Source organism: Anguilla rostrata, chromosome 3 (assembly GCF_018555375.3).
Source record: "Anguilla rostrata isolate EN2019 chromosome 3, ASM1855537v3, whole genome shotgun sequence".
NCBI lineage: Eukaryota > Metazoa > Chordata > Actinopteri > Anguilliformes > Anguillidae > Anguilla > Anguilla rostrata.
This window is the reverse complement of record NC_057935.1, coordinates 11,561,275-11,580,651: the sequence shown is the minus strand read 5'-3', so window position 1 is coordinate 11,580,651 and position 19,377 is coordinate 11,561,275. Positions and strand designations below refer to the sequence as shown.

General features: G+C 48.2%; 2 protein-coding genes across 4 annotated transcripts in view; one reads left to right on the top strand and one right to left on the bottom strand.

The window, feature by feature from the left end:
- macrod1 (mono-ADP ribosylhydrolase 1) overlaps window positions 1–19,377 on the bottom strand; it is a 76,436-nt gene that overhangs the window by 35,481 nt on the left and 21,578 nt on the right. The window lies entirely within an intron of this gene.
- Window positions 1–19,377, top strand: part of LOC135250134 (leucine-rich repeat transmembrane protein FLRT1-like) — a 28,501-nt gene that overhangs the window by 3,670 nt on the left and 5,454 nt on the right. For both annotated transcript variants that reach the window (XM_064326131.1, XM_064326132.1), the window contains exon 2: window positions 14,243–15,031. The gene's annotated coding sequence lies outside the window, so the exon portion shown is untranslated. The remainder of the gene's footprint in view (window positions 1–14,242; window positions 15,032–19,377) is intronic.

Genomic DNA, 19,377 nt, shown 5'->3' with positions numbered 1-19,377 from the left:
TGGGGGACTCTCCTCGGGCTGTAAACATGTTACATGCCTTTGAGTGGCTCTCGTTGTGTCTGTAAGTGTGGTGCGTGTGCGCTGAGTGTGCACACACGCGCGCGTTTGTGAGCGCACGTACGTGTGCGTGCACGTAAGTGTACGTGTGCGGTTGTGCGCACACTCATTCACATATACGTGCGTGCACGTGTGACTGAGTGTCGCTGAGCTGTCGCTCTCCTCAGAAAGTGATATTAATTCCCGCACTGACAATATGCAAATCGTGACAGAGCCCCTGGATTTGTTTTGAACTTTTGAGAGCAGCAAGACTAAATTCTGTATACGTGTCACTTTACAGTAAACTTTATTTTTACCTGAAGCAATCTTTTTTTTTTTTTGGGTCACCATTTCCCCCACTCTGAGTAGATCTTAGGCCTCAACAAAGACGATAGAACAAAGGGCCATAATCACACAAGGGACAGAGGACCAGGCCCCTGTAGAGAGATCAGCAGGCCTGCAGTGCACTGCCGCATGTTTGCACCAACACCTTTTCACTGCACTCAGACTGAAGTGAAATTGGAAGAAATTATATCACGTAAAAATTTGAAGCAAGTGAGAAATTAATTGGTTAGATTCGTGCGGTGAAACCGAGTCATTAAGAGGAATTTCACAATTTATCCTTCTGTCATCAGCATTTTTAATAACAGCCATTTTGGAGTCTTTTTTTTGGTGTGTTTTTACTCTGTGGGCCTATTGGGCAGTTATGGGACTTCTGGGATTTTTTGAACAGGGAAAATGTTCGGAGGAGTTTTCCTGCCAACTTGACCTGAAAATGAGGAGAGCAGAGGTCTCTATAAGAACAATGAGCCAGTAGAGATTTTTTTTCTTTTTTTCTTTTCAAATCCTCTCACCTTCCAGTGCATCTCCTGCTCTCTCCATCCTCCCTACGCACTCTCCATCTCTCTGTCCCTGTCACCTCCTCCCCTGGCCCTGCTCTATCTTTCCCCCAACCTCCTCCCCCACCCCCTCGCTCTCTCTCAGGGCAGCGTGTGGAGCTGGGGAGGGGGGGTGGGGGTTGGGTTGGAGGCTGCCTCCCTGCTTCGCCCCTGCCCTGTCGCTGGACGGCCATCCAAGTCCGCCACGTCATCACAGTGAGAGGGGGAGGCGGAAATAAACAATAAGGGCGTGAGGGATGAGGGGAACATGAAAGAGAAATGGGGGAGGAGTAATGAAAAGCAGAGAGATGAGCACTAGAGGAAAGTGAATGAGGGAGAGAGAGAGAGAGATGCTGAGGGAGAGGTCCTGCGGGTATGTTTTTTCACAGTGACGTCCCCTTCTCCTCCCTCCCTCCCTCCCTCCGTTTCCCCCTCTCTCTCTTCCTCTGGCACTGGGTGACAGCTGGCAGCCAGTAGGGCACAGTGGACATGCCAACACAAGTGCAGCCCTCGCCAACATACTGAGACAACCATACATGCACACATCACCAGCTAAATGCCACACTGTAACATTACAACGTACACACACACACACACAACCATCTTTAGCTGGTGATGTGTTATACATGTAGAATCTACATGTATAACACATCACCAGCTAAATGCCACACTGTAAGATTATAAACAACACACACACACAGCGCAGAACAAGCACACAGCAAAATATGCTGCGCATCCAAAACACACTGAGCCAATACACCACACTGGATTACAAGCGTACAGACGGCGCCATATTGAGAAACGGGATTACAACGGGATTCTCTGTGTCGGCGCGGGAAGCTAGATTAAGACTTTCAGTCGCACAGCTCAGCGAGGCCAAGATGGTAGCAACACAATAAGACAACCAAATTAGCTGCACACAGAGATGAAAAACAATGAAGAAAAAAAACAAAAGACCGAATCAGTGGTGGCTTGACCTGGTTGCAGAGCGCAGTGATTCAAATGTCTTACGTAATGACTGCCACTGTATTGTTTCAACACAGGCAAAAAAAAAGGCATGCTTCTAGTTCCATTCGTATAACACCGGGCCTACAGGGTTGATTATGAAAGATCCATCACAACAATTCCCACCGTTATCAATTGGCATCTAAATGTCTAGACATGTATGCCTTCTGATGCCCCGAAGGACATCACAGACTAAAGTATTTGCCAAACAAATACATAAAAAACATTTCTTTCTCAAGGCCCATAATATTCTTTGAGGATTTAAAAATCTGACTGGCCGTTCAGGCGCGATGGTAAGGTTATTCCCAGCGACCGGTGGCTATGTGAATACAAGAGCATTGTTGAAAGGCACAAAAGCACAAACGATAAATACTGTAACCTCTCTCAGACCAGAGGAACAAACAGCCTGTGAATGGCTGAGCTCAGAGCAGCCCACGGAAACGCCTCAGCCAACCAGTCCGACCTTTTTCAGGCAGTGGCTCGCAGAAAGGCATCCCTTTCGATTCACAAAGCGAAGCTCTAAATGCTTCCGAATATTTTAGCCCTTTCACCAAGCGGCCTGCTCCTCGGAGCCATTTTGATGGTACCGAAGGTTAGCGCCAGCCTTCGCTACGTTCTCGTTACGTTGCTTTAACGTTTCGGCCGCGTTGCTGCTCTGCTTCTGCGCCGGTTTCCCGGGCGCTTGCTCTAGAGCTCAGCAGCTGCTGGTGGTGGTGATGTCACAGATGTGCAGAACTTGGATCTGAGGATTTGAGGACCTCTCGACTAGATGATGAAAGTACAGATGCCAAGTGTAACGCACGAGATTATAGCCGCACAAACTGCAGTGAGGAACAAGAGGAGATTATGGTCTGAGCGCAGCAGAACACAAGATTAGTACCACACACGCACACACACACACACACACACACACACACATACACACACAACGACAGAAAATAATCCTAGATTATTAGAGTACAGGCACAGTGTTTTTCCAGTGCACTAGTTTAAAACTACACACACGCACTCGCACACACACACACTCGCACACACACGTACACACACACACGCACACACTCACACGCACACGCAGATCGGAGGAAGGCAAAACAGAAAGAAAAGGGGAGAATAACAGCACATTAAGGGCAAGCAGAAGATGGATAAATAGGAAGGGAGAGGGGAAATGGAAATCAATTGAGGTGGTTCCAGGAGAGATGGGAAAGAGGAAAAAGGAACAGGGGACTCAGTGGAGGATGAAAGAGACTGCTTCACCATTCGCCGGGAGGTTGTCATGGACACCATTTGTATATCATTAATGCCGCTGTTTTAGTTGTCAGCATTAATTAATGCAGGACCTTCTCGTTTGCACTGATTTGTTGCATTTTATATACATAAAAAAAACTCTGTGGATGTTCAGTCTGAGTCAATCTCGGGCTTTTTATAGATTGTACTTGGAGGAAACTGAAAGAACTAGCAGAAGGTGCACAAAGTAGGCAATACAGTCTTTCGGTTGTAATGCCAGTGAATTATGTGAAAAATCTGTCATGCATAGTCTGTGTATTAACAAACAACAGTGGGAGGAGAGGGGTGGGGTGGCATTTTATGAATCTTTTTAAAAGTGCGTACAGTGGTGTTAGGTTGTCGAGCTCAGGGCTGTAGGCCAATTTGGGCCCAGGCGGCGCCAGCGATGTCCCCGCCCGTGTGCTGGGTGCGCTGTGAGAACACTCGCCTGGGCGGGACGCTAGCCTGCGGAAGAGACGTCATCTGGTGCACACGGGTCACTCTGACTGAGCTCCTAGCCGGGCCCCGTTCTGTCAGAACCACTGTGGCGGTGCAGCTGCACGCCAAAACGTTTCCCAAACACTGGGGGGGGGTGTTTTGGGAGGGGGAGTGGGGTGAGGTTCTCCCAGGTGCGGGCGGGTCTCTCATTAGCGGCTGTGGGGCTCTGCACACTCGGCTGTGTTTGGCCGGACGGGGAGAAGGGCTTTGTGCTCATTTTCACGGCCCTCTGCCTCTGTAAAATTAGCCTGCGCGCCCGCGTGTGCCCCCCCCCCCCGGCCCCCCACCACTCCGTATTCCAGAGTCAGAGCTTTCTGTGACGGCTCCCCCCTCGCCGCACTGCTCTCGGACCCGTGCCAGACAGGCTGCGGTTTAGCGCGGAGATGTGGGGGGTGACACACGCGCCCGTGTCCGAGCGCAGGACAGCTCACTCGGGCTGGCGTTCTCTCTCTCTCTCTCTTTTCTTCTTCTTTTTTTTTTTGCAAGAGTGAGCGGAACTGAAGCTTCGATCACCCGGAGCGTGACTGGGGCCGCCGTGGCTTGCACACGCGGGAAAGGCGTTTAAGCGATACTGCAAATGCACGGGGTCCTGCTGCCTCACGGTCCAAGCTGAAATCTCCGAGCGTCAGAACGGCCCCCAGAAACGGGCTCCGTTAAACGGCTGAGCCACAGGGGGAACAGCGAGCGTGGACGATTCGAGCGTGGACTAGTCTGGGCTGCAGTTCGCTTCCAATTTAAACATGACGGTAGAAAAGGTGCAGAAATTAAATCCGCAGAATCAAGGTGAATGTGATTGCTGACCATTTGCGGTCAGGTTTGGGGAAGCAGAGAATGTAGATGTGTAAATGCAGTGCCTTTCATACTGTAAGACCAGAACATGAAGATGAAGGGATGACTGTAGGAGAGATACAGGATTCTGTTCTGTTTAGACACACATGGTGGAACTCCACATCCAGAAATGAGAAGCTCAATATTAGGGAGAGGTGTAGAAGGATGTGGAGCCATAGAAGGGGGGAGTAGGACAGACGGAAAAAAGGAAGAAGGAAGAGTCGACAAGAAAGAGTGACAGAGGATGGGGAAGAGTGCGAAATGGGAAGATGTATGCAGGTGGAGATGAAGAGGCAATGGGTGAGGTGCAAAAACATGGAGAGACAAACATGGCTGTTCGTGCAAAGTGGCTGATACGTTGGAACTACAGAAAATCCCGACATATTAGCTAATATGTGTCATAGCGTGTCAGAGCCGCTGGAAGGTCAGCGGGACGTACCGTGTCAGATCACCCCTCGCTCCGTAACGCGCACAAGCCCATCAAATCATTAGGTCTTATCCATTATTAACTCACACAGCCGCGCGGAAACCGGAGCCACAATGGCCGACAGTTACGCTCTGTGACTGATAAGGGGTGATATAACAGGGCAATCAGGGGAAGAGGAGAGGAGCAGGGGGAACGCCGCAGACGATGTGCGCTCGGCCGCGGACGAAAGGCAGTTCTAGAGGAGCGGCCTCCTCGGCCCGGCGGATTTCGCCTGTCGAAGTTCGCCGGCTTGCGCTGTTGTGTCTCGTCAGTTTGTCGAACACTCCCTTCTCCTGGCTTGAGGAGAGGTGGTAAAACACTCCGTTGCACTGGAATGAGGTGAGGCCTTGAGGGTGGGGGGGTGGGGTTGGGGCAGTGCTGCCATTTTGATGGGACACACTTCACTGGAAAGGGCTGTTCGAGGGTTTAGTTAACCCTCTAGCCCTGTGAAAGAGAATCCCATGTTTATTTCTGGTCTTCTAAATGGTAGAATTGGAAAAAAAAGAAAAGAAGCATAAAACAAAGAAAACATCCAGTGCATTCTGCCCAGAATGAACTGTGACGCGTAAACATATAGGCAAATAGCAGAGAATGTGGAGAGAACGACTTTTCAAAGACCTACACAACCTCTACTTTCACTTTCACCCCCCTCCTCTCCTGCACCCCCCCACCCCCCCCATCTTTTGACCTTGTCCCCTCCCCCGCTCTACCTGTATGACTGCTGGAGGGAGAAAAGGTGGTTGGTGGGGGGAGAGAGAGAGAGAGAGAGGGAGAGAGAGAGAGGGAGAGAGAGATCAGTGAAGTGTCCAGCACTTAAATTGCCTGTTTATTTCCAGTCACCGCATCATTTACAAAGATACAGAGCAGAAGGGGGGGGAGAGGAGGGAGGGAGGGAGGGAGGGAGGGAGAGATTACGAAAGAGGAGCGGGGTTTAGAGAGAGAGACGGAGGGAGGCAGCGGTGGGTATTAGCCGCACGCAGGCTCGGGGATCACAGCCCGCTCGCTAGCAGAGGCGGACGCTAAAAACCCGCGGCCTCCGGGAGAGGATCCGTGTCTCCTCGGCCCCGAACAGACAACACTCAACATAAGGGGGTTTGCGTTTCGAGCAAATTAAAGTAATCACCTCGGTTTTTAGCAGAATTTAGGCAGAGGGGGGAAGCGGGGTCCTCCTGGGACGAGGACAGACGGGCCCAGTGGCGGCGCACAGCAGCACAGCCCAGCCTGAGCCCGAGGAGCACTGACTCACCGCTCTGTGCGCAGGCAAATAAAGCCAGCGCTCCCGTCCTTTATTTCTGCTGTTACTGCCGCCGCTGCTCCTTTCAGCAGTTTGCCGTGAAAGACGCCTCTTCCGTCTGTGAGCTTTTATGGCTCAGGCGGTTGTTGACACCTCAAATTTGACAGCTTTGGCCGCACGCACAGGCACACACACACACACACACACACACACACGCACGCACGCACACACACACACACACACACACGCACGCACGCACACACATACACACACACACATACACACACGCACACAGACACACAGACACGCACACAGACACACAGACACACACACACGCACACACACACATACACACACGCACGCACGCACGCACACACACGCACATATACACGCACGCACATACACACACACACACACACAAGCACGCGTAAGCACGTACTTTCACACACACACATACTCGCACACACACGCACGCGCGCACACACACACACACACAAACATACACACACACACACACGCACACACGTCTGAGAACAGTGGAGGTTGGCTGTGATTTTCACTGAAAGGTGGACAGGATGTACAGAAGTGAGGAATACAAAGAAAGAAAGAGAACAAATACGGAGGAAGGGACACAGAAATGACAGAAAGAGTGAAATGAGCCAACAGAGGGGAGAATGACGGGGTGGGGTGGGGGGGGGGTGTATGAGAGGGGACCGGGGTGGGTAAAGATATAAAAATGGAAGGAGAGGGAGAAGACAGTGAGGAGAAGGGAGCCATATTATATGACAGGCAGAAGGAGGGTGAGAAGAAGACAATGAGAAGGATGAAAGAGGGAGAAAAGAAGGAACGGGCCTTTGGTGTAGAGAGAGGACAGAGATTGACAAATAGAAGATCAGGCAGGCAGAGAGACTGACAGGAAAATCCTGTGACAGCTTTTACCAGTTTATTACAGAGTGTCAGTGCAGAGAAGGAAGTGGAAGGAAAGGGGGAATCACATATATGTACATGTATGAGCATGCGCACAAACTCACACACGCGCACAAACACACAGTGGCACTGAGCGTGTTTGTGTGTCTGCCAACGTGTAAAGGCCTCACGGTGCATAAAAGTTTGCGTGGACCCATTGTGCTGAGAGTTCATTCCGTAAATCTGAAAGTTTTTTTTTGCTCTTTGTTGTTGCTGTTGCATATTTTCACAGAATTCGTTTGCTCTCATTAAACTAGACCGAGAGCTTCACGCAACTACAATTCTCGGTTATCGCAGACCGTAAACCGCGACTCGGGGTGTTATTGCTGAAAATTCATCAGGGTGCAGTGATCGCAAACAATATCGAAACTCATCCAGACTTCGCCGCGGAAACGAAGTGAGCGTTTGAATTCTCTGCTGTAACCAAGGGCACCGGCGCACGGCAACGCAAAAAAACCTTAGCCCTGGATCACAGGGGAGCGTGGCTCTGGCACCGCTGCTGATTTCTGACAAAGTAGAGTAAGCAATTTCTCATGCCGCACAGCCCTCATTCTTGTGCAGTTATCCACTGCAGTGATCCCCACACGTTTCTATCCCTCAAATGATATGGGAGTGCATTTAACCGATCCAGTAGCACGCTACATAATAATACTTAGCTGATGAAAGGCTGGGATAATGACAGTACTCCTGAGAATTAGTGTAATCATGGTGGGACGTACAGTTTGTAATTTTGCTTTTGTATCTTGCTTGAGCAGAGGGAATAAAAGTGTCAATTTTCCTATATGGCTCCTATATGGCTATATCTGAAGAAACAGTGTGTGCGTAAATCTGAGCCCACGGGCATGCAGCAAGCAGACATTCAATACATCTTAAATACTGTCAAGCGATTCGCTCGCACTGAGAAGAATGTAAACTTGTATCGTCTATCATGTCAGCATTTTACCCAAATTCAGGCATCGGGCTGGACACCTTGTCGCGTTCAGTGTACTGTGTTAGGACCACAGTCCCGCGCACCGTGCAGGGTATCTCCTTCCAGCTTTCGTAACGGTCGGGGCAAATTGTAACGGCGCTGCGTGCGCCAAGAAGTCCTAAAACCGAACCCTGAATTTCATTCTCAGTCTCAATCGTATTTTTCACGCACCAGCTGGATGTGCAGTCCTGCTACTCGTTAAAACCGCACACGCGTGTTTTAGAGAGGGGAAAGGCTTTTGCCGGTAACGGACCTGCGGCTCTCCACGGGTTTGGGTACGGCTGGATCCTGGCTGGCTGGCGGGCGGGCCGGCGGTCGCTCAGTCGCGGCGGCGGCTCCTCAGTGCCGGAGGACTCTACTGAGCGGCGGGATAGGGGTGCTGGTGACAGGCCCTTAAGAGCAGGGGAGTCTGTGTGAAAGGCTCTGGCGCTTAGCGCTGTGGTGCAGCAGTGTTTATTAGAGTCAGTGGAGGGAATGAATGCAATTTGTTTGGGCGCTTGGGTGCGTGGGCTGGAGTGTAAGGTGTATAACAGCGTGTGCCTATTTTATTATTAAAGTGCCTGACCCTGTACACATCAGCAGGTGCAAGTTAAAGTGCATACAGGTGTCTGTGAATTAAGCAGTATGTATAGCAGTGTGCATATAAATGTTAATGCGGCAGTCTTTATACAGCAGTGGACATAACAGCGTATTTACTGTCGGTACAAATTGGTTTATTGCACAAAAGCAGTGTCACTTTGTTTAGTGTTTTGGCAGTGTCGCAGTAAGTTTGTCTAGAGAAGTATGTATTGCATTGTGGGTTTATATAAACAAAGTCAGTGTGCTTTTTTCCACATTGGTACTGAGCAGTTTCCCCACCCATCCGTGACTCGGCAGATGGGATATCTGCCACGCCAGTACTGTAGCATATTTAAGCTGTATCATTGCATTGCATGTTAGCAATGAGTAGCGTACGTAAGTACATAATTGTGCATTTAAGTGTGTAAATATATATATGTGTACAGCAGTTGTGTGTAGATATTGCACGGTGCCCAGGGTTTCACTTGTGACAGGTTTAATAACCCCCCCCCCGACCCCCCATTCTCTCCAGGGGCTGCAGACACAGCCATTAAACTGCCAGTAAAAAAATTTAATCAACTAATAATGTACCCTGTACTGTTAATTAGAGCTCCGTCACCAAAATGAATATTTAAAAAGCTCCCCCTCACTCGCTCTGTTTATGATGTAATTCCACTTACGCTCTGTCCTTCCCTCCCTTCCTCCCTCCCTCGCTCACTCAATCCTTTTTAGCCTTTCTCGTCCCTCGTTTCTCGCCTGTTCGTTTCTCTTACTTCATTTCACATCCCCCTTTTCTGATTCACTGATCTCCCAATCAGAAACGTCCTGTCTCGATTTTCATCCTTTCCCTGCTTATTCTCTCGACCCTTTGAAGAGTAGGTTTTTTTGGAATGTTTTTTCCAAAGTTCTAAGTCAGTGTTCTAGAACTCCACTGCTTTCAATTACCAGTAGTGATTGGTGCAAAGCAGCATTAGAATGTTCAGTTAAAAACATTCTAATCGCATATTTGTGACCTCACACCTTAAAGGCAAAAGACTTAATTTCTCTTTCTGTCCCCATGAGGGATGAGTAAACGGATTTCACAAAGGAGGGTGACTAAAGGAAGGGGCAGTGGAGAGAGAGCAGAGGGTTACGCAGAAATATCCTCCAATTAAAGATGAGGAGATGAAGCGATGGTGAATATGCCGAGAGAGAGAGTTCTTTCAAGGCGAAAGCGAGTGTTATTTGCTTAAGCGAGAACAGTAGTTATTCTGAGACTTCGCAGTGAGGGAGGGAGCAGAGAGAAAAATGAGAATAAATTGCGTGTCAGGCTGCATATGGGTGTCTCTTAATTAACCTTGCTAAAAGCTTTCTCGTTAGGACTGATGCTATTTACCAGCAAGGCTCGGGCGGGGGGGGGGGAGGGGCGGGGGTGCAAAGAATCCTTGCCTTACAGTCATCCTCTCCTTTCTCAAATTTGTTTATCCTCTTCTGTTCCTCTCCTCTATCCCTCGTTTTCTCCCTGAATGGCTTCTTGTGTGTGGCAGGCTTAGAAGTCCAGTCACATCCTTCAGTGTCTGTGTGCGTGTCTTCCACCATTTTCCATTCTCAGCTTCGGTCCCGATTGCCGTTGGTAATTAATATCAAAGCGTAGTGGCAGACTAACAATCAGACCCCTAAACACACACAAAATGTGGAACACTGAGCAGTCCTGTGGGTTAGACATCCAGTTTTTCGATGCTGTCAAGCTCCACCATGACTACAGGCATTTACGTCATACTGTGTATTAATCTGCCTTTGAATGTTCCGGAATATTCTTCCCTCGTCCACCCTCTCCGAAATACAGTCAATTTAAACGCAATTTTAAGTGATTTCATTTTGAGTTCCCATGCGAAACCTTACAGAGGGCCTTGGTCACCCTTTGATGTCCCTTAGGGTCAGAAGTATTTTGTTGTTCTTTTTTGCATAAAGTGTCTGATTTATTAAGACTCAGGCTGGGAACAAGCAGCGATTGGCGCAAAAGAAATAACACGACCAATCGCTGGCCCTGTTATTGGTTTTGCGTGTGCTAAAAGGCTTTGCGCGCTTTAAAGGTCTCAAGTAAATCAGGCCCAAAGTGTGCGAACCGGACAGGATGCCCACTGAAGGGTAAATAGCCCCATCCATTTCTCCGGCTCTACAGCCGGAAGCCTGGGGCGATGGGCTGCATTGTGTGCTCAAAGCTGGGAACTCGAACAAATGTGCTAGCAGGCGGGTCCCTCCCTCCTCAAGGCCGTTCCTTCGCTGTGCGGAGAGAGAAAACATCGCACAGCAGCACAGTGCAGGTAGACGCATGTGCCGCAGATGCACACAACAAATGTTTTCTACTTGCTCTCTTATGCCTGACATAAAATGTCTTTTCTCACATTTGTGAATTAATCATTCATTTGCTCTTAAAATAAATTATTCAGAGTATGTATTGACAAAACTGGCTTTATTTAGTGAATTATTTAGCGAGCTCTGCTTATTCCGAGCCTGTCAGTCACCGTGAGCGCGTGCGGCGTGCGGCGTGCGGCGTGCTCCGCGTCTCTGAGCGAGCGTGATTAGGCCCCGCGGCACGTCGCGCCCCAGCGTGCTCCGCCACCCTCCACCCGGGTGGAAATGACACCTCCGTCACCTGAGCCAACATGACCCGCGGAGCCCTGCCCCCACCCCCACCCCCACGCCCCGCGCGGCGAGGGCTCGGAGGCCGGCGAATCGTACCGGAGGGGGGGAGGCACGGTGACCGGGGCGTGTCCGTGGGGGAACGCGGGCGGAGCGGATTCGCCGCTCAGCGGCGGCGGGGGCGTGTGACGTGTGACGTGGAACGTGGCGCATCGCTCGGACCGCGGCGAGAGTTCCGCTGCACCTGCACAAAAAAAAAAAAAAAAACGTGCCCGCCGTCTCACAAAACGCTGCGAGCGCATCTCTCCAAACCTGCGGGGGCCATTTTCTCCGCTTCCTCCCAAAGCCGGCTTTTTTAATTGTAGCCCGACCGTTCCCCCGCTGAGAACAGGGAGCCGGACGCCGCGGGTGAACCTGAGGATAAGGATACGTTCTCCGGGAGAGATTACGGGGAGGGGGAGGTACAGTTAGAGCGTATGACTTATTTTGATAATAGAACAAGCTAATAAACACTCGGCTATAAAACCGGCACATCTTCACATTTTACTGCCTGCTGTTGACTCGCTGTCTCGGGGCAGCCGTTACTTGCCGACACACAGAGATAGATGCAGATGTGCTCGGCTCACACACGTACGCACACACACACACACACACACACACACACACACGCACGCATACAAACACCAGGGTGCACACATCACCCTACATGCACCAGTCACACCTAACACACAAACACACCCACACAAACATACACAAGGCATACACAAATGCCACCCACTTGCACATACAAACAGAAGGTGTGCGCATGCACATACACACAAATATATACATACACACACACACATCACCCTACATGCACCAGTCACACCTAACACACAAACACACTCACACAAACAAGGCACACACAAAGGCTACCCACTCGCACATACAAACAGAAGGTGTGCACAAGCACATACGCACGCACACATACACACCAGGGTGCACATATCACCCTACATGCACCAGTCACACCTAACACACAAACACACTCACACAAATATACACAAGGCATACACAAAGGCCACCCACTTGCACATATAAACAAAAGGTGTGCACAAGCACACACACACACAAATATATAGACACACACACACACCGGAACAAAAAGGCACACGCACTCAGGAAACGGTAATGCAAACTGTCCAGCACGCTAGTCTGTCGGCTGGTCAGTCGGTCGTCGTGTGCGAATTCAGGCTCCAGTGAATTTAAACCTTGCTCGGTCTGACAGTAATTTCTGCCTCCAAATTACATTCCAATTGGTTCATAAATCTCCTTCCATTGCCCCTCCCTCTTCCCTCCATCTGCCTCTCTCTTTCTCCTGCTCTCCCTCCCTAAATGAGAAATTGAAAGGCTGAGATGGGGAGGGTACGTGTGCTGGGTAGTTAAACAGTTTGACACACAGACGCACGCACACACACTCGCACACGCAAGCTGATGTGCACACGCACGCACATTCGCACACTCGCTTGCTCGCACGCTCGCACGCACGCTCCCAGGCAGTCCACTCAGCTGTAATCTTTACAGTACTCCTTAGGCTAAATCAAATTTGTTTTGCTGACAAATAAAGCTCCCCACACTGTGCCCCCAGAAACAACATTTATTCACCCGTACAAGGGGGCTGGCTGTTGACCTTGTGAACTGTGTTCACCCTGGCCCGTTTGCAGTAGGGATAAGATAGAAAAAGGTGTGAAATGTCCTCTGAAGTGCATTATGAGCACTTATCATTCAATGTCTTCTGAAACATGTTCCCCAGTGACAGGTCATGTCAGAAAAGCCATTAAGCTGCTCTTATTAAAGAGCTACTCAAAAAGCGTGCGGAAATATACAGAGAAGGACGTGGAGAGACCAGGAGAGATAGAAAAGAGATGGAGAGAGAGAGCACGAGATAGAGGTAGAAAGTGAGAGAGAGAGCGAGTGAGAGAGGTAGAAAGTGAGTGAGGGAGAGGGAGAGAGAGCAGGTGAGAGAGAGCTAGAGTGAGAGAAGGAGAAAGAGAGAGATTGAAGACGACTGGATTGAGATGGTGGTGGGTCGGGTGGGTTGAGAAATGGAAGCTGGGAGGGAGAGAGGAATCCTTTTTTGTATACACGGCACACTCCGCTTCCTCTCCCACTGGTGGTGAACACACGCGGCTGTCCTACAGGCCCCTCTTCCTCTCTGTGGAAACGTGCGGCGAGATTCATTTCCCTCCGGGTCACAGGGGTCGTGCGCCGGACGTAAAAATACGCGACCGAGTCCTTCCTTAAACCCGCGGCCCCTCGTACCGCGCACCCGCGAAGGACGGGCGGGGTGCGCTGCTGGAACGGAGAGAGGAATTCCACGGGATTATTTCGCGGGATGAGATGATGTGTACTAATTACCGTTGCTGGGTTATCCTGCTCCCAATGTCCCCCCGCTGAATACGAGTCTGCGCGCCCCTCCGGAGGAGGGCGGCTTTATTGAAAGGGATTCGGCGTCTTCGCCCGGCCGTCGTCTCCTGCGATTCATTTCAGCTTCATCAGTATTGTCTGCGCAGCCAGTTATTTATCAGAGATATCACGGGGGGTTCCTGGGCACAGATTCTGCTGGGGAAGAATAATAAAGCTGCCTGGTGATTGCGCTAAGGAGACATTTAATATTAGGCTCCTCGGTGTAAATCAGCTGTGTTTGGGAGGGGGGGGAAAACATCCCCAGAATGTCATCGGCGGAAGTCAGCGATGATGTCTTTCTGAGGCAGAGTGGTAATGGCCAGCGTTTACGATGATCATCTTTTACGGGGGAGATGGGGGGGGGGGGGGCGGTTAGAATGCACGTCACCGACTGCTCAAGCTCATCTGTTGTTCTTGCATATCGAACCGCAAAGCCCTCCACACTCATATTGCTTTCACTCTTTCCTCCACAGGGTGGCGCTGTCTGGATGTGATTTTCTTTTTTAAAAAGGCAATGCGTGGAAGTGGAGCACCGAGGGTCCTCTCTCACTAACTGCCACATTACAAGTCCAAGGACCTTCTGAGAAACCCGTGGACTGGCAGCTGTCCATTCAAGCAGACAAAGTGTCAAACTGTAAATGTTCAGGCTCACCTGGGAGTATCGGCTTCAAGTGGAACAATTCGAAAAATTATCTTCCAACCACAAGCTGGGGAAGAGGTTTTCCCTACAACAGTAAACAGAACCACTTGCATGGAATTAGGGGAGAGAGGAAGTAGTTTAGGACAAATTGTATGAACTCCCTCATAACTGAATCACTCCATATTTAATCAGCTAACCTGAAACAACCCTCCAAAGTTATACCAGCCTTTATTAATTAAAGATTACAGCCGTATCCATTTTTCGCTTCGCCCTTTGATTCGCTGGATCTGGAGGAAACGGGGGGAATGCGGCTGTCTGTTCTGCGGGTGCCAAGTTTGAGTGGGGCGCAGTCCTCCAGGGAGCTAGCCGCAGGGATGGCGACGGCGGCCCTGATGGGGTGAACCGGAAAAACAAAAAAAAACACCCGGATGCCATGCTTCAGCCAGTGAGCGAGTCTCCCGCGCCACCCCTGGATCGAACCCGGACACTCGCCGACACCCTGAAACAGACCAGCCCGGGAGCTCCGAGCCCCTGAGCGTTCGTCTGGACCCCAAAAACAGACCCCCAGAGGAATCGGGCTGACAGGCCGAGAGACAGCCGGAGAGCCCGGTTCTGCTGACTGGTAAGGGAGCAGCGGGGCCTGTCGGTCGTCCCTGTTTTTGTGTGCCCGCTTCATTTTCCTCATAATGCATTTTTATCTTTAAACATCGCTTTAGGTGCAGAGTTCAGAAGGCTCGGGCTTCCTTAGCGAGTGGGCGAGAGACGCGAGTAAAACCGGCGGGAACACGAGACACGTCGGCGAAAAGCAAAGACAGCGAGGAGAGAGAACAAGAGACAGACAGGCAAAAAAAAGAGAAGATGAACAAAGAAAAATGAGAATGAACTAAGGGGAACAGACATGAGAAATAGATTAGAAAGAATGGTTTAAAGAGACAAAAATAAGCACAGACAAGGGAACTGTTATCTTGCACACAGGAAAAGGCACAAGTGTACAGATTAGGAACGGAACAAAAGCAATTGCGAATTGGAGGAAATTATGAAAAGAAAAAGAAGGGGATGAGAATAAAGACTAATTGAAAGACTAAGGTGTGGAGGGGCAGGCTCAAAAATGAACAAAGAAAGACACGTGGAGGCTAGGGAATCCTACGAGAAGCTCAGAGTAACTAAAAAACCTCCTCTTCACCCATTCAGAGCGAGCAGAGTAAGAGCGAGCAGTCTGGACTAGGAGAGCACACATCATCAATTCAATTTGATTTTGTTTTCCATGGGTCTGTGGTCAAATGGGGAAATACACAAAGCAGACAAATGATGGTGCCTAAACATAAATTGATGACTGAACCTCCAAACTGTGTCATGTGCTGAATGGTGAAGCATCTGTTGGGTTGTCAGTTCAAGTATTTGTTAAGGACAACAACAAAAAAAAAAAAATAGATAGCTAAAGTCCCAGTTCATTCAAGATTTATTTTTTGTCTATCGATGAATCCTCAACGCTTAAAAAAATTAAAACTCCATCTGTGCGATTTTTAAAAAATCATTATAATATCATTTTAAATGGCAATTCAACGCAGTTCAACTTGAGCCTCGGTTGAACTTAAAGTTATGGGTTTATCTACGATTACTACTCAGATAATAACGGTGAAAGTTTGAAAGGTTGTGGATGGACCATGAGACATCCACTGAGACCCTCTGTTTGGCACTTACGAAAATACGGACGCATCGATGGTATGCTTAGAGCAAAAGCAAAAGCAAACCGAAACCGTTTAGACGAGCAAGTAGAGCGATCCAGGGAAAGCCGATATGTAAGAGTGAGATGACTACTGCGCGGGAGTGGGGCAGAACGGTGGATAGATGACGGGGGCGGAGAAGCTCAGCAGAGAACAGCAATTTGCGTCCACTCAGCATCATCAACCCAAACACGCAAAAACCGAGAAAAGAGGTCAAACACCACTTCAAAACACATAACTACGGTATGCATGTCCGACGTGAATATAGCAGATTGAACATTTACCTATTCTGAGGATTTTTTTTCTTTTATTGAAGGATACGTCGGGATTTCGATTTAATTGGATTACGTTGTTTCTGGGAAGATGTGATTTTTTCTATACAATTTAACTGCCGGACCACAATAAGGACGATAGGTGGAAGTTACTTTTCGAAAACTGGAATAACAACAGAGCGTTATTTGGGTAGGATAAACACGTGACTTTTTATATAATTTCCAACTTAATTAAATGCATTATAAAAACGTGGGTTGTTTAAAAAAATAATATGTTTTTATAGCGTTTGCAAGTATAGCCAATTACAGAACAACTGTTTTGTAAGAAATTAGTCGACCCTGTGAATTATAATGCATACACAAAATTTTACATATAGGCCTATGGATTAACAATTACTCCTCACATAATCCCGATTGATTTTATTCATCGAATATAACACTAAAATAAAAATAAGTCAGTCTGAAAATTGTAATGCTAAATTGTTGAGCCATTTGTTTAAATATGCCAAATCTAGATGTGCCAAAACATTTCCATGTTTCAATATACTAGAATAGGTTATACATTAAATCTTATATCCGAACCCCATTTTACCTCAAACATGAATGTTAATGCAATTGATTGCAAGTGCAGTTTAAACTAGGATAGAGTAATGCCTCACTCTTCAAGGCCAAAATGTATAGAAAAGTAAAAAACCGTATGTATTGCTCATTGCGCAACAAATCCAACAGCCGCAATCATTTTTGGACGACCATCGGAATTCTTTTAATAATTTGAATTTTCAGGTGTAATGCTTATAAGTATAATAAAATACTTTTTGTCTGCCCATTTGCCTGCGTCTGAATACGGAATTCCAAGAAATATTGGCGGAGTTATAAATACTTGGATTTTCTTAAATTGGCATAATTTGGCCGCTTTTAGAAATCTCTTTTTAGATTGCTTAAACAACCAAACAAATCTGTTGCGCCTCGGAATACAGCAATCTGTCCTAGTGCTTAGTTGGTTTTCAAACATGGGGGTACCCTTGCCCTTCAACTGACAGTATTACTTGGTTCTTGAGAGGAACTTAATTAACATCAAATCATTAGTGATGACTTTTCAGATATAATCAAACTCTGATGCAGCCCAGTGTGAACTCTGCAGATTCCAGTCAGCTGAGCCAAATTAAAGAGGACAAGTAAACTTTAGACTGCCGCGCAATGTGTTTTTTCGGGGTGAAAATTCTGTTTCGCTTGAATCGATTTCCTTCCTGCTTCATTTATCCCCTCTCAAATTCCCCACTTTCTGGGGTCCTTCTCATCGCCGGTTCTCACTCTCCCCTAGATCCGGTCTCCGTTTCCGACTCACCCGGTCCAGCCACTGGCATGGAAAAGTCTAACCGCCGCTGCCAAAGCATTTAAATACAGCAACATGCCATACATACAGGCAAACTCAGGCCTCCCAACAGGCCCTCCTGCCGGCTGTAAATAAATGTTGCCGTTTGCCGCCCCACAGTTTCCAATACTGGCGTGTCCTATTAGCTTTGCATGGGAGGCGAGTGGCTGAAGAGCAGCTTTGCATACGCCGCCCGAGGCGACAGTCTCTGCAGCCCCGTGGTGGAGCCGGTCGCAATGCCTGCCTGCCCGCGCGCTGATCCAAACGCATTAACCCTTCCACCGCAGTTGCAGCCCGGAGGTCCAGGGGGCACAGACTCCAATATCTCTGCACACGCAGGCAATTTCAGGAGCAGCGGACGAGCTCACTCCTCACTCCTCCTCCTTAGTGTTCCAGCATGTAAATGAGGCTGTTTTTGGGAGAGCATATCACACCCTCCCATTTACAAAATCAAGATGCAATTTCTCTTCAAAGATATTCAATCATGTTTTTTTTCTTACAGTTTGACCTCTATCCTCCCCTCTTTCACCATAAGGATCAATTCTGTTTGAACCTGATAGGATTATTAATTCCTAAGTTGACAATATAGCCATATCCTGGTGATAAATCATAGTCTCTTCCAGACAGGTCAGACTCAGGGCCACATTAGAAATAATAAATGTCAATGTTTTAAGGAAACCAAAAATGAAAGGAATGGAAATAGCCATGTACATAGACTTGAATAAATAAGGAGCTTCAATTTAATGCTCCATTAGCTTGTTTGTTTGTTCAGTTGCCGTATTTGCGAAACGGACAGAATTTGAATGCATCATGCTGCATAAAATAAACACAAGATTAAAACTGCAGATAAAACAAGACTGGACAAGCAAATTAAGAACGGCAAGATCTTTAAAGTGGTTCGTTAAATTGTCACTTTAACTACAACTGGAGTGTGTGAAAATAACACAAAAATACAACATTGTATGGTAAATGGACTGCATTTATATAGCGCTTTTATCCAAAGCGCTTTACAATTGATGCCTCTCATTCGCCAGAACAGTTAGGGGTTAGGTGTCTTGCTCAAGGACACTTCGACATGCCCAGGGCGGGGTTTGAACCGGCAACCCTCCGACTGCCAGACAATCGGTCTTACCTCCTGAGCTATGTCGCCCCATTCTATAACTAATGGAAACAAATTGGTAAACGGTGATAAAAACCGAATGCAACACTAGAACTCAAAATCAAATTGCTCCCTCTGACAGGTAGTAAACTGTACCTACTGTGTATAGTATCTGTATTACTTCAACAAAGACCCGAACACAAGTCTGAGTAGCACTATGTAATGTATATGTTTATGTAGTAACAATAGGAGCAGGATAGTTTCTTTAAGGATGAACAATGGGTGGGGCTGGTGCAAGTGTGAGGGAATGAGTGTGTGGTATTCTGCCCAACGCCTGCTTAACGCTGAGCATTTCGATACGTTTTATCATCCCCTCCTCTGTTGCTCTCTCCCCCTTTCTCTCCCACCATCACTCTCTCTTTCCCTCTGTGTCTCGCTTGAAAGGAGTGACCCAAATAATCCTTGCTGCTTGAGAATCATTTGCCCGCTCGTTCAATCTCT